Here is a 13313-nt window from a genome sequence, read left to right on the forward strand (position 1 = left end):
TTATTTTAAATAAAAAAGTTTTAAAAATATATTTAAATATATAATAAATAATATTAAGTTTATTTACTTATTAGTATATTTTTTGTGATTTTATTTGATATATTATTATTTTATTTTAATGTTTTATTATTTAAAACATGTTATATATATTTTTAATATAGCTTACTTTAAATGTTTTTTATTTAAAGTTTAAATAATCTATCAATAAAAATACATAAAAAATGGAAAGACTTTAATTTAAAAATTGATTATATTTAAATAAAAATTACATATTTGTTAAACTAATAATGAGACGATGTCCCACAACAAGTTCTTCTAGATATGCGTCAGGGTCTCTCATCTTGTTTGACTGGCTTTGTCTGTGTTTGTTGTCCTCTTGGTCTACGGCCTCTACCTCCTCTTGTTCTAGGATGCTCACATGTAATTGTCCATTGTTGTTGAGAAACATGATGACCACCTTTGTCATCATCATCATCACCTTCACCATCATTATCGTCATCGTTGTTATTGTCGTTATCCTCATCCTCGTCCTCATCTTCGTGACTCTTGTCACGTATTTGAGTAGGTAATGATGGACGATAACAAGAACTCGATGGTGCTAGATTATATGCAGATGGTTGAGTGTTGAAAGTGGTGGCAAACATTTGTGAGGAACCATAAAAAATATTTGAGGTAGAAGAGACTTGAAATGAGTATTGAGGTATATATGATGAGAACCCTAGTGGTTGAAAACTTTGTTGACATCCTTGAGACGCTTGACCAGAAAAACTTGTTGATTGATATTGTGCCTATGATGGATGATGTTGGGACATAAATCCAGGAACATGCACTGGAGGTACATTGAGTTCTGCATATGATTGATGTTGGTGATGACCAGGATCGGATAATACTGTGATTCAAATTTACAAAGTTAGAAATAACAACGAATAATAATATCAAGAATGATTAAAATTGTAAAGTAGATTTATAACCTCAGTAGATACTGCTCCTTCACACGATATATATCGTCTAGTTCGACGTATATACCATTGCATGTATTCTGAATTTTCATGTAAAAGACCTTGGTCCATTTCACCATGAATAATATAATTATTCCATTGATTCCATTTGACAATCCAGTGACGATGATGGTGAGGCCAAAAAATATTTGTTCTCCTTCTCATATCTATGTGGTGGAGTTGATCTAGGTTTGGTGGATCATCTGAAATAATTTGTTGCAGTCCAAATTGTCTCATGACCCTGTCTATTGGATCCAATTTGACAATTGCAAAACATATGAGAGGAACTTTTGCCTGAACAATCATTGATACCTCTATATCATTAATTAATGGCCTTATTTTTGGTGTGTCATAAGGAGTCCACAAGAGCGACAACACATACATTATTATTGTAACATATTTATAATCGAATAGGAAACCGAAAAAAATAGTTAATTCATGAAAATTAAAAAATGAACCTCATTAATATGTAGTCTATCAAATATGATGCGTATCAATCTCAGTAAATTGGTAGGAATATATTTTTCGGTCCTTGGACGAGACCACCTTCGTGCAAGAGGAAATCTGAGTCCTTCTTATACTTCTTCCATGGATAGGTGATCTATCTTTGGGGTGATACATTTAATGCAGTCCCACGCCCATGATTGTAGCAACAACAAACATCCATTGATTTCTGTTTGGTCCGGCATCACAGCCCGATCTATTGCTCGGAAAATGGATGCTAATACTGCTGCACCCCAACTGTAATGACTTGCCTCGGTTAAATTTGATAATAAAAGAAGATACATAAAATGAACTCTTACACATGATGTATCTAGAATCAAACAACCGCCTATAATCATCATCATATGAGCTCTAGTATGCTGTGCAATGACAACATCTTCAGCATCAACGGGAAGTTGCTGAAAATTTTGTCGCAACCAAGTTAGGTAAATCATTTTACCTTTTCCATACTTATCAGGTGGAGTTTCCTCGAGTAATGTCTGACAAGAAACACGTACATCATCGGTGATGAAACCAGTTATCGACAATCCATCAATCTTCAAGCCCAACTATAGGGCCACATCCTGTAAAGTAATGGTTGCCTCTTTATGTGGAAAATGAAATGTGTGTCTCCGTTCTCAAACGTTCAACCAATGCACCAACCAAATGCTGGTTAATATCAACTTTTTCAACATTTATAATATGTCCGAAACCAGTTAACGTGATTAGATTTTTTACCTAATTATCCATTTGATCTATGTGGGTAAAAGTCCAAACAGAAGTATACCTTGGATGGATGATTCTCTCTTGGTCTTCCCACACTTGATTTGAAATATGGTTGTCTTGTAAGCGCAACAAGGAACCATCAACTGGTCCGGGTTGTGCATATGCCATTGGTAAATGGATAGAAGGATGAAAATAAGAATGAGGAAAAATGAAAGGGGGGAGGTATGAAAGGAGGTTGATGTAAGGTACTCGTGCACACAATGTTTTTTTGCAAAAGTAAAACCTCCTAATATGTTAACTTGTAGAATATTGCTGAACAATTGTTGAAGTCTAATATACACAACTTAAAGCATGTTGGTCCGTGATTCAAGTTATTAGAGTACTATTATTGCTTACAACATAAGTTAAATTTGACTACTTTATTTCTGGCAAGATTCCATGCTATCATAAATCATTTCACCATAAATGACCGTATAAGCATGCTTCATGACAAGATTCCAAGGTCTCATATATCATTTCATGTACCTATAAGCATGTGCATGCTTATTACACACCAATTTACTTTTATTCTATTCATGCATGTGCAACCTTCATGGGTGTAAATTATTGGAGCCTGCGAAGCTTGTTTTCAGCATATTGTTCTAAAGCTATTCCCTTGGTAGGTTCAGGAATCATAAATGGAAGCCATGTGGTAGGTTCACAAGATTAAATGACTGTTGTTTTCTGCTATTTTTGTGTTGCAACGTGAGTGAACAATACACTGCATTAATGGCATGCTATTTTCTGCTTTTTCTTTGCTGTTTTCTGCTATTTCTTTGTTGCATGAACAATACATTGCGCATGCTATTTTCAAGGACCTGCTTTATGCTTTTGCTTTGTTGTTTTCTTTGCTGCACAAGTGAACTAATGACATGTTTTCTGGTTTTTCTTTGCTGTTTATTTTCTGCTTTTTGTTTGTTGTTTTCTGCTTTTTACTTTGCAGTACCACTTCACTATTAATTCATGAGACAATTACTGAATTGTTGAAGTAGTGGAATACCACACGACTTCACTATTCATGCAATCCATGATTTCTTATAATTAATTAGTTTGCATGCTGAAAATAATTAATTAGTTTTGCATTTTTAATACCACTTAGTTATTATTAATTTATGGTTTAGTTAGATAAATTATTATACATGTTAAATTAATTTTGGTAAATTATTATTTTGTGTTTTAGAATATTAGTATTTAGTTATTATTAATTTACGGTATTGTTAGATAAATTATTATACATGTTAAATTAATTTTGTTAAATTATTATTTTGTGTTTTAGAATATTAGTTTTTAGTTATTATTAATTTACGGATTAGTTAGATAAATTATTATACATGTTAAATTATTATTTTGTGTTTTAGAATATTAGTGTTTAGTTATTATTAATTTACGGTTTAGTTAGATAAATTACTATACATGTTAAATTATTATTTTGTGTTTTAGAATATTAGTATTTAGTTATTATTAATTTACGGTTTATTTACATAAATTAATATACATGTTAAATAAATTTTGTTAAATTATTATTTTGTGTTTTAGAATATTAGTGTTTAGTTATTATTAATTTACGATATAGTTAGATAAATTATTATACATGTTAAATTAATTTTGTCAAATTATTATTTTGTGTTTTAGAATATTAGTGTTTAGTTATTATTAATTTACGGTTTAGTTAGATAAATTATTATACATGTTAAATTATTATTTTGTGTTTTAGAATGTTTAGTTATTATTAATTTACAATTTAGTTAGATAAATTATTATACATGTTAAATTATTATTTTGTGTTTTAGAATATTAGTGTTTAGTTGTAGCATGAACTATTCAACAAACACTGTTCACTCCTGTGAAACTTATAAAAGGAGGATTCATTCTCACTTCGGTGCATTTGTTGCATCCAAACAATCAATTGGTTCTCTGATTTTGACATGTTTCTTTGAGTCATACTGACATAATTTTTTTAGTGTTACATACACGAAAAAGGTATTTAAAAAGGTTTTTTTTACGTTACATACAATCCAATGATTCCTTACTAATCAATAATTTTTTTTTTACAGATGACTACTGAAGAACCCATAATAAAAGATAATGTTAGCGACTTCAGTGATGACAAGCAACAACATGATTTTGATGAACATGGTGAACCAAGCAATCAAAGTGAGACATCTTCATATTTTGAAACTATTAGTAGCCAACTTTATGAAAATCAAGAGTACTCAAATCCTTATCAAAGGACAGCAAGTGTTAGTACAACTGACCTTTATGAAGGGTTGACATTTGAATCAAAACAAGCAGCTGTGAATGCCATTAAACAATTTCATTTTATGCATTCATTTAATTTTGATGTAGTCGAGAACAAGAGTGACAAGTACATTGTCATGTGTAATCAATATGGTAATGGATGTTATTAGAGGACGAGAGTATCGTTCAGCAAAATACACAAACGGTGGGAGTTGAAGAAATTAAACGGTATTCACACATGCACAAATTCTACCATATCACAAGATCATGTTAGGTTAGATTCTTCTGTAATTGTCCATAATATTGTTCATTTAGTGAAAACAAATCCGGGTATCGAAATCAAAACCTTGATTGCATACATGCATCAACGGTTTGGTTACACTGTTTCATACAAAAAAGCATGGACAACCAAACAAAAAGCTCTTGAAATGACATTTGGAAGTTGGGAACAATCATACAGTTACCTGCCTGTATGACAGCTGTTCAACACTTTGTACCAGGTACCATAATAAAATACAAAACTTCATCTTCAATGGAGGAAGGTGACAATGACCCTCTTAGGGTGATTCTTAATCGTGTATTTTGGGCGTTTAATCCATGCATTGAAGGCTTCAAATATTGCAAGCCAGTTGTGCAAGTAGATGAGACATTTTTAACTGGCAAATATCGTTGTACTTTGTTGACTGCCATCAGACAAGATGATAGTAGGAACAATTTTCCACTTGCTTTTACAATTTTTTAGAGCGAGACTAAAGAAGCTTGGATGTGGTTCTTGCATTATTTGCGAAGATATGTTACTCTGCAACCAAATTTGTGTATTATATCAGACAGGGAAACCGATTTGCTAGCAGCTTTACAATTCGAACGCGTTGGCTGGAATGGACCAGATGTTTCGTCTGTGTATTGCATTCGCCATATTGCATCAAATTTCAACAAACAGTTTAAAAATGTTGACTTAAAAAAACAAGTCATCAATATAGGTATGTTTCTTCCTATTTCATGCATCATATTCTTGCTTTATTATATGTTCACTAAATTTATTACTCATTGTTCTATCTTTTCGCACAGGGTATGAGATGAGGAAACCACGATTTGAGGCTAAGTTGCTCGCTATGCGAGCAGAGTTTCCACAAGCAGCAGATTGGTTGGATCAAATTCCTAAGAGTAAATGGACTCAGGCCTACAATGAAGGAAAACAATATGGCCATATGACTACCAACCTTGCTGAATGTATGAATTCTGTTTTGAAAGGAGCCCGAGCATTACCTATTACTGTCTTAGTCAATGAAACATTTAATAAAATAAATGATTCATTTCTTACTAAAGGCATCAAAATCATGAATATGATAAAGGCAGAGCATAGGTACTCCGAAGACATATATGTCATGATGCAAAAAAATCAACACATTGCTACCTCGCATTATGTTCGCATGTATGTTCGAAAAATAGGGGAGTTTGAGATTCAAGAAATTGCAAATACGCAACTTGGTCGACGAGCAATGGCATGCACTGTCAAATTGAATGAATGGTCGTGTGATTGTGGACAATTTCAAGCACTTCGACTACCTTGCTCGCATGCAATTGCAGCGTGTGCTTTTTGCAATTTAAATTCTGATGACTTTGTTGACCCTGTATACAAGTTAGAAAACATTTTCAAAGTTTATCAACATCATTTTCATTCCCTTGGAAGTGAAGGCACATGGCCTCAATATTTAGGTCCGTATTTTATGTCTGATCCTTTGAAACGACGACAGACATCAGGCAGGCCGACCACTACTCGAATACATAATGAGATGGATGAATCAATTCCAAATAGGTGTAAGAAGTGCTCATTATATAGAAGTGAATAACATAATCGGACTAACTGTCTATACAAACAAGCACATGACTAAAATAACTTATATTTTTTATGTTTTTCTTTCATTTGTATTGTGCGTTTTATATTAATGTATTAATTATGTTGTTTTTAATTTTTATCGATAGATTATTTAAACTTTAAATAAAAACATTTAAAGTAAACTATATTAAAAATATATATAACAGGTTTTAAATAATAAAACATTAAAATAAAATAATAACATATCAAATAAAATCACAAAAAATATGTCAACTTAATATTATTTATTATATATTTTTTTAATTTTTTTTTATTAAAAATAAAAAGTAAAACCATAAGAAATTGTAAATTAAAGAAAAAATAGATTTACAAACAGAAAAATAAAAAGGTTAACAAAACAAAAATAGGGGTACAAATAAAAAAAAGCAATTTTTTAAAATAAAAAATAGGTTTATGACTTCAAAGTCGTAAAGCTTTAAAAAAATTTAAAAAAAAAGGTTTTACAACTTTAAAGTGGTAAAACAAAAAAAAAATCATAAATAATTTTACGACTTCTGTTTTAAAAAAATATATATTTATGACTTTGAAGTCGTAAAAAAAATAACATTTGAACTGAAGTTATAAATAATTTTACGACTTCAGTTAAAAAAAAATAACAAGTCGTAACAGGTGTTACGACTTTTGACTTCGAAGTCGTAACACCTGTTACGACTTACCCCGTTTTGGGTAATTTTTTAAAATATACCCCCGATTGGAAAATTGGAAATTTTTTTACCCCTAATTGGTAAAAAAGACACAAGAAGTGACCTATATAATAAGCATTGAAAAAAAAAAGAATACATGACATATTAAAAAGAAAAAGTCCATGCTACATGCTTGTTGGTTGCAACTTGAGATTAAGAGTATATGGTGAAAAGCCTACCTCAATTGTGTTTGCAAAGAAATTGAATTGCAGCACAGCATAGCAAGTCCTGAAAAGTAAGTCATGATTCAAAAATTTAGAACACAGTATTTTGTACTTCAAAAGTAATATGGAAATAAAATTGTAATAGTTTAAGAAATGGATTATGTTATAACGTTTAAAAGGAATGACGGTCAGTGTAAGAGTTTTTATACTATTAATTGATTAATTAATTAATTAAAAATTAAATTTATTATAGTAATAATGGATTTATTATAAAAGTAAAATTAATAATTTATTTAGAAGGTGTAAAAAAAATATTTAGAATGTCCTGATTAGTTCAAAGATTTTTCTAAGATTTCACAATAGAGACTAAAACGGTTTATAGAGAAAAATAATATAGGGATCGAAAATGTTGAAAATTTTGTTTAGGGACTCAAGTAATTTTTAAAAAGAGTTTATTGACCAAAAGCAAAATTAGTTAAATGAAAACATTTTTTTAGAAACCACATATAACATTTGTAGTCGAATTTTTTAATAAAATGTATAAATACATAAATATAGATTATATAAAAATGTTGAAGTTCGTAACGTATAATATGGTATAGTATATAATTTTTATGGCATATAATATAACTTTTATACTATGTACGGTTCGCTGGCTTGTGTCCTCTAATATGCAAACTCTTTGTTTTATTAATGTATAATATTGACTAATGTCCATCAAATTAATGGAGTTGTTTAAGTGATGATCTTAGCATCTAGTTCAGAATAACTTGATTGATGTATAAAGACTTAAGCAAGAAATATTATAAGCTGTAATAAAATTTCTGTAGAAAAGCAATAATAAAATTTCTGAAGGGCAATAATATGCTACCAAACTTTGAAACATCAAGTTTAATAAATTGAACCTAACATAATACTCATTTTTAGTTCCCCACCCCCTCATTAAATTCTTTTGGAAGATAACCTTCAATCTGAGATAATGTTTTCATCATCATTAATGGTATGACCAAATATATTGAATACATACCTTCATCAAGGACCAAAACCCGATCATTATCAACAGCCTTCAAGCCTGAAGGACATTCAAGTTCAAACCATAAGTAGCTACCATACCCGCCAAGCCTGAAAATCAGAAGAAGCAACTTAGCATTTCCATATACTTGTTAGTGGACCTTGTTAGGGGGAATTACGGAGACTGGTGAGAGAGGAAAGTGAAGCATATGTGAATTACCGAGTACTGCCACATGCATCAATCTTAAAGTACCACTAGTACGTAAGTATCATGGCATCATAGTTGCAACTAGAAGGATCTAATACAACCAAGCTACTTTTCTGCAAAATTAGTTTTCTTTTTTGGTTTTAAAGTTGTAACCCAAGCTTAATCAATAATGTGTAAGTGTCCTTCTTTAGAGCTTTTTAAAATAATGCAGTAAAAAAGTGATTCTCACATGCATACATGTAATTGCTACCACTACTGATAAGACGAATAAGGGAAGAAGGAGCTTACTTGGATAAATGGTAGACCTTGGAAGAGTAGCCAAGATGGCAAGTACAAAATAGAAGACCAAATTGAAGAGGAAATTGATATGACAAGTTACACGAGCTAATGCTATTATCTTTTTAGTTCATGCTAATAAGACTTTGACAGGAAAATGATATGATTTAGTTTGTGTACATTGTCAAAGCTTGATACAGTTCTTACCTAATACCAAATGGAAATTGCAAGCACAACGAAAAAGAGGAGAATGACTTGCCATGCAACTTGGGACATTAGCACAATGATACTCAATAACTGGATAAGTGCAAACACTAGTCCCTCTAATCTGTATGGTATGTATGTGTCTGGAGTACTTTGATCCGTTGACGACTGTAATCATCAACAAGAGAATGGTTGAAATCTAATTAAAGTTGATAATAATCAAAAGATAGCAATAATCTATCAAATAAAGAAATAATAGTGAGACTGACCCTACTCATAATTCAGCTTGAAGGTGTGGTGTCAAAATATGAAACAGGTGCCCTGAAAAATGATGTGATCATTCCAAGAAAAAGGTGTTGAGCAGTTTCCATAGCATTAGCTGCCATTAAAACAATCCTTCCAAGTATGAAGATGGTGCCACCAAAAGATAGAAGAGCAAATGTTCCCATAAGTTGTTTGTTGTTGACCCTGCCTTTCTGCTTTGTAGCCCATGAAATCCAATAATTGCTTCCCATCTGCATAACTTGAAAGAGAATTTGGCATAGAAGAATAATCAGAACAAGTGCTCCTTTATAAGCTTCCTGACTCAACTATTTTTTCATCTTTCGTTACCAGCCAAAAAGTATTTTAATAGTGAAGGGCCAAAACACTTGTAAAGCAATTTCATCAGCTAAAGATTAGTGTTCAATACAATAGCTTACAAAAATGAGGTCTGCAACTTCTAAGAATTCCAGTTGATGGGTAGCATAAACAGCCGTTTTATCACAAAGTTCACCACATAGAGGCAATAAATCATTTTAGGGAGGTATATATACTTCAACACACATGCAGTCATAATCAATTCCATTATGGATGCACACATTTCAATCCTACTCTCCCTCTTATCCATCTTCTGTTTTATATTCAAGTCACTATCAACTTATTCATTTTAGACCAACTAGTTCAAGAACAAAATAAAACATAAACCACAATATAAGTTTATTCCCCCTTTGTACATCCCTCCATACAAGTAAAAGACACAAAAAGCAATAAGAGCAATTTAGGCAAATCTTAAGGGAGGTTAATATGATTTGACTCTAATAGTCAATCACTTGACATAATGGTTCAATATTCTTTTTTGATTTAACACAATAAAGATTATCACACATTTTTGGAAAGTAAGCTATTAGATATATCATAAATAATGAAAAATACAGTACTTAGATATAAGAGGACTGAAATTTACAGGGGTGCACGAAATGGTTTTTCTTTCCCCTCAAAATGAAGTTGTCCTGATTCCTTCTTACCACTAAGACCACCACTTGTAGGAGAGAACAGAAAGCAATCAGATGGCTCTAGTGCAGTGAGTAGAAATGCAACTTTAAGAATGAGTCACTTTAACTGACCTAAACTTCTATGATTTTAGAATCATCAACAATCAAATGATGAGAGGATATTTGAGCATGCTCCAAATTTTATGGGTTCATTTTGAACCTGATAGACTGTAATTACAGAAAACATGTTGTGATTTTCAAGGCATTCAACAAGAGATCAAAAAGAATAATTGTTTAGTAAAAATAACAAGGCAGGGAGACAAAATTAGCGAAGAATAAGAGACAAAAGCAGCCATTTAGGAATTCAAGTAGAATGAAATTATCCCTTCATTCCATTCCATTCCATTAAATAAAACTCCAAACCCCTTGAGTACTATATAGTAAACCAAAAGCAAAGGCAGCAAGAGAAAAGATACCTTAAACTCGAATAAAATATTATACATTGTAATGGCATACGGAATTTAAGTGGACATTGGTGAAGATTTAAAAAGATTTTAGCTGGGGATGAGGTCATGAATCAATCACAAAGCGAACGTGAATGGGGATAATCAAAACGAAGAGGGGAAATGACATTATCCAATAGATCCGGGCGCATGTAACCAAATTTATGCATGACTTGGTTATTGGCAAAATTGAGAGCTGCCACTCACTCCTTCTTTCAAACCACACAAACGTATTTTTGAGGTTTTCGCCCTTCTCGGAGACCTTCTCAGCGCCGCCCCGGAGAAGTGTCGTTTGCGGCAAAGAGAGAGGGAGAGAGTGGGGTTTGGATTGGGGCTTAGGGTTTCCAGTAGCGAGAGACACGATTGTTGAAGAATGTTAGTGGGTGCGAGTGAGAGAGATGCGTGCCTTTTAAATAAGCCAGATGCATTTTCAAAGACGATTCCTCACGAAACCGATGTAGTAATACGTTTTCAAAGACGATTTTTAGAAAACTGTCTTTGAAAAATTGTAATTATTTACAAAAATGTCACCATTTTTTTAAGACAATTATTGTATAACCGTCGTAGATCTACTGTCGTCGATGATAACTGCTAAATAATTGTAGTTTGTTAATAGAAAATTAAGAAAATTTGGCTTTAAAAATAACTATTTAGCAGTTATTTGCGCTAAATTGTTAAAGAATTGATGTTTCGTGAATTTTGGCTGCAGATATAAAAACTAGAGGTGTTACAAGCAAAAAGAAGGAAATAATGAAGAAAAAAAATCAGAAAGGCCCAGCCCATTCTCTCGCTTAGCGCGCAGCTCGCGCTAAGCAAGCCAAAGGAGACAGGCGCTAGGCGAGGCGTTAACCACGAGAGTCAGAGTCCGTTACTCGCGCTCAGCGTGCAGCACAGGCTAAGTGCACAACACACGCTAAGCGCGCAGCACATGCTAAGCGCGTGATCCAACAGAAGCAGCACGCGCTAAGCGAGAGGAGCTCGCTAAGCGCACTATCTGAACGCACTAAGCGAGGAGTGCCACGCTGAGCGAGCCTACGAAGATCCAATGCCCATTCCAGCAGGTATAAATAGAGAGCTCAGTCAAGGGGAAACGACACACCGAGTCTCAAAGCACTCTCACTACTATCTAAAGCCTGAGAACTCTTCCTTTTTTTTCTCTTATCATTTGTATTCCATTCTTTCTTTCCCCCCTCTCATTGTAAAGCCCTCATGGCCATGAGTGGCTAATCCCCTAGTTAGGGCTTGGTAGGCCTAAAAAGCCAAGCGATGTATGGTGTACTTTAGATTTATCAATGCAAAGGATTCCTTTCGAGTTTTTTCTATTCTATTATCCTTTTTGTTTCGATCGTGCATTTTTGTCTTTACATTCTTTTAGGGGTTAGATGCTCGAGAGAGGATAACAACTAATTAAGATTTAAAGAGAATATGCATGTATCAGTTTATGGGGTTAGACGCTCGGGAGAGGGTAACCACTAATAGAACAAAAAGAAAAGATTTCATAAGAGATCATTGCTAGACATAGAATGACACTTTTATGCCCATGCATTTCATGCAAACATCTAGAACTTAATCCCCATGCATTTTATGCAGACATAGAATGACACTTTTATTACTTCATATTCTTTTTTCTACTATTTTCTTTATTTTCCCTTATAAATTGAAAAGTATCCAAGATAAGTACAACACAAAATCCCTGCGGAAATCGACACTCGGACTTCCGAGATTTTATTACTTGGACATTTGGTACACTTGCCAAACGCCTAACAAGTTTTTGGTGCCGTTGCCGAAGATTTTGTCTTCGCACTTAGTTGCCATACCTTTTCAATTTGTAAGCAATTCTTTTATTCTTTATTTTTTATTCTGCACTTTTCTTTCTTCTTTCTTTCTTCCATAATTTGCATGGGTAGTGCTTGTTTGTGTGTATGCAAGGTAGAACTACAGCTGGTGATATAGCCCCTATCAATTTGGAAATTGAAGTCACTTGCAGGCGTAACAACGCTGCAAGAAGAAGGGAGGCAAGAAGAACATGCACGATGAGTCACACTAGAGGACTACTCTAGTACAGCTACTCCACAGTTCTTTACAAGCATTGCAAGGTCGGAGGTTCAAGCGGCCAACATCTCGTATCCTCACTCTCTCATCCAACTGATTCAAGGGAACCTCTTCCATGGTCTCCCAAATGAGGATCCTTATGCTCACCTCGCCACCTACATAGAGATATGCAACACGGTCAAAATAGCCAGAGTTCCAGAAAGTGCAATACGCCTCAATCTCTTTTCTTTGTCACTAGCAAGGGAGGCAAAAAGGTAGCTACACTCCTTCAAGGGTAACAACTTGCAAACATGGGAAGAAGTCATAGAGAAGTTCTTAAAGAAATACTTCCCAGAGTCAAAGACCGCTGAAGGGAAGATGGAAATTTCTTCATTCCATCAATTTCCTAACGAATCCCTCAGCGAGGCGCTCGACCGTTTCCACGGATTACTCAGGAAGACGCCTACACATGGGTACCGCGAGCCGGTGCAACTAAACATCTTCATAGATGGCCTACGACCACAATCAAAGCAACTACTAGATGCATCTGTAGGAGGTAAAATCAAGTTAAAGACGCCGGAGGAGGCAATGGAACTTAT

At 33.4% G+C, this 13313-nt stretch overlaps 1 long non-coding RNA gene across 1 annotated transcript; it reads right to left on the bottom strand.

Annotated features, from left to right (window-relative positions):
- Nucleotides 1–4739: 4739 nt before the first annotated feature.
- Nucleotides 4740–11049, bottom strand: LOC114396167. The gene is made up of 4 exons (XR_003663241.1): nt 9197–11049; nt 8256–9095; nt 7244–7292; nt 4740–6113 (listed from the first exon to the last, which is right to left on the bottom strand). It is a non-coding gene; the product is annotated as an uncharacterized LOC114396167 (long non-coding RNA).
- Nucleotides 11050–13313: the final 2264 nt, after the last annotated feature.

Source organism: Glycine soja, chromosome 18 (genome assembly GCF_004193775.1).
Source record: "Glycine soja cultivar W05 chromosome 18, ASM419377v2, whole genome shotgun sequence".
Lineage (NCBI taxonomy): Eukaryota > Viridiplantae > Streptophyta > Magnoliopsida > Fabales > Fabaceae > Glycine > Glycine soja.